This window comes from Dermacentor variabilis, chromosome 7 (genome assembly GCF_050947875.1).
Source record: "Dermacentor variabilis isolate Ectoservices chromosome 7, ASM5094787v1, whole genome shotgun sequence".
In the NCBI taxonomy this organism is placed as follows: domain Eukaryota; kingdom Metazoa; phylum Arthropoda; class Arachnida; order Ixodida; family Ixodidae; genus Dermacentor; species Dermacentor variabilis.
The window spans coordinates 64,242,629-64,245,717 of record NC_134574.1 but is presented as its reverse complement, the minus strand read 5'-3'; positions in this window follow the sequence as shown (position 1 = coordinate 64,245,717).

Sequence of the window (3,089 nt, the reverse complement as noted above, 5' to 3'; positions counted from 1 at the left end):
GACCCAATGCCTTTTAAGATGTGGCGAACGCGTTCTGCTTTCGTCATGCTAGGATTAAGCCAAGACATCCTCTATGTATGAGGTGTAAGGCTCTTGTGGAAGTTGGAGGCGCGTTCCCAGCTTCTGTTTGGCGACTTCTGCACGGCCAGACGAGAAAGCGAAGATTTGCCGCAGCTTGGAAGTAAACGCGGACCAATCCGCGATGTCGGATTCGTGGTTGAAGTACCACGTCTTGGCAACACCGGTCAAGTAGAATGCGACGTGCCTCAATTTCTGAGTGTCGTTCCACTTGTTGCAAGAACTCACGCGGTCGTAGTGGCCGATCCAATCGTCGACGTCATCACCGCGGAGTCCCGCAAAGATATGGGGATCACGCTGAGGGCTCGTCACAGTCCAAGAGGGCGCCACTGGCGGCGTCGTCTGTGTGGTAGAGTTAGAGGCGCCGGAATGGCCGGGTTCGGAAGTGTCCATCGTTGTAGGGGTAGCTGGGCGCAGGCGGCGACAGGAACGGAGCACCAGGGAGGACGGGAACGCGAGAGGACGTCGGGGTCTTGACGCACCTCCACCACTTTATAATACCGTGACCGATCTAGTTTTCCAGCGCTGTTGATTCCCAAAAAGGCAACGCCCCAGCTCAAGCGCGAAGAAGTCGAAGAACAGGGAAGATGATGGTGGCTATGTACAAATGAAAACGAGGAAGGACGTTAATAGTGCTTACTATACATATATATATATACATATATATATATATACATATATATATATATATATATATATATATATATATATATATATATATATATATATATATATATATATATATATATATATATATATATATATATATATATATATAGAGAGAGAGAGAGAGAGAGAGAGAGAGAGAGAGAGATGCGCCTGCATTGTCCATATTCTAGAAATACAATGAACTGATATCTAGACGTCATGCCGCAGGCGATGCCCGGATTAATAAATTGTGGGGCCCGGGAATCAATTGGCCTGGGAGCCCCACTGATGATAATTATAATTTAGCAGTGGCAGCAATGATATGATGATGACGAAAGTCACGGTGACCGATTGAGATACCAAATATTTAGAGTGTAGCAGTTTTGTGTGCTGTTTTCAAGTATATTCTAAGGTAAAAGGTTGCATGTTGTGAATATACATATGAGTATATTTTGCATATTCGCACTCGTATAAGGTTTACAACATTTCTATTTTGACATCGAATGCTTAGTGCCAAACAGTGAAGTCGCTATCATTTAATCTTCAAGTCAGTTGCATATCCACGAGTTGCTCCAAAGGCATTACTCAGCAAAAAGAGTGCCGCATGTCGCACAAACGCTTTAGTTATGGACGGACACTAAATTGCTCTGCACATGTGGTATACAATCTATGGGAACACCAAAAAGCACCTCTACGACTATGGCTTCAATCCTGAAAGGAAATCAGAAGTTTATAGCGCGCGCATTTCTAAGCACCACTTGAGGACCTGATACAGGAGACAACGTGAGCGCTCAAACAGTTTCACAGAGGTCACCAATCCTAGCACATGACGATAAACAATATAATGTACATACTGTTCACAAGAGTATTAAGATCAAGTGTTACAGGCCATGCGACCATGACTCTTCGGTGGTCGAAATGGTCTTCCTGTGCTCTGGAATTTTCCTCCGCTCTTTTTCACTTACAGAAGCTATTTATTTCGGCTACTGCTAAACAATTTTTAATAATTGTCGTGTTACAATGCTCCCTGGACGGCCATGTTACAAATTCTTACGGATAAAGGAGTTTTTTCACCTGGTCTCTGGTGATGGTCCCTTCAAAATTGTTGAAGGCCCGTCAAGGATGCATTCCTCGTGGGGGCCCATCAGCAGTCGAGGACCCGGGTCTACAGCCTAGGGCGACTAAGGCCATACATATGGGCTTAGTGTGCTAAGTGAGACAGTCCGGCCGGGGCAGCAGGAGATAAGGCAAACAGGGCACATGATTGTTGAAGTGGAAAGAGAAAATCACGTAAGTGGTCGAACAAGGAAGTAAAGCAAGCTGTACACTCTCAGTCAAATTCCACTCACAACAGTGCCATCTATCCAGGAGAAAATTTCAATATAACGATGCTTCCCTATGCGGCAGGAGAATATGCGGCTCAGAGTATAAGGGGACTGTAGTTACGTGGACCACTATTATGCAGCTCCTTTCGTGGTGAGGTGTAATAAGCTCACTAACAAAACGAGTGAGCTCCTAAAAAACACATTACAATGTCGTGTGCGCTGTTTAAATCGTGTGTCTGGGTTCTCAAGGAGGTAGGACGTAATTGCAACTCGTTTCCCGCTTTTACCGCTAGTTAGTTGGGACACCCTATGTGTAAAAGGGCAACAACGATCGGCCAACGCCCGTGGCAGGCGGCGCACTATAACATCTACGAAACAGAGCACGAAAAGCCCGACCTAAGCCGCGCGTTACAAGCGTGTGTTTTCTTTTTCACGAGTAAATATTTAGTTGCCCTGACAAAGCTGTCGTCATTAACTTTGTACCCGTCACGGTAGCTCAGTGGCCGCATTTCAGTGAGGAGAAAATGGAAAAACGCCCGTGTACCGTGCGTTGGGGGCACGTTATAGAACCCCATCAGGTGGTCCAAATTAATCCGGAGTCACCCACTACGGCGTGCCTCATATTCAGATCGGTGTCTTGGTAGGCAAAACGCCCCAATTTATTTAATCTAATCAGCTTTGTGCCTTTTTTAAGTCTCCCCTTCTCTGGCCGTAATGATAACGAATCATGCAACAAATAACCTAGCTATTCGTTCGCTTATCGCTTCATTGCGCATGAGTATCATCATATCGTAGCCCTGCTGCGTTAATTTTTTTTCGTTTTCTTGCTGATAATGGATAGCGCACGCTATCGCAAAGACTGCAGGCCCAGCACGTCGCTTCGTATTCGAGCAGTGTAGGAGCAGTTACGAAACACCGCCAACAGCGAGCGTATCCGGAGACCGGCTCGTCTGATCGGCGCGCTGCGGAATAAGCGGTTTGAATTTCAGCGTCGATTTGGACGGCCGAGCGCGCAGCGACGCCAGACGCCACAGGAAG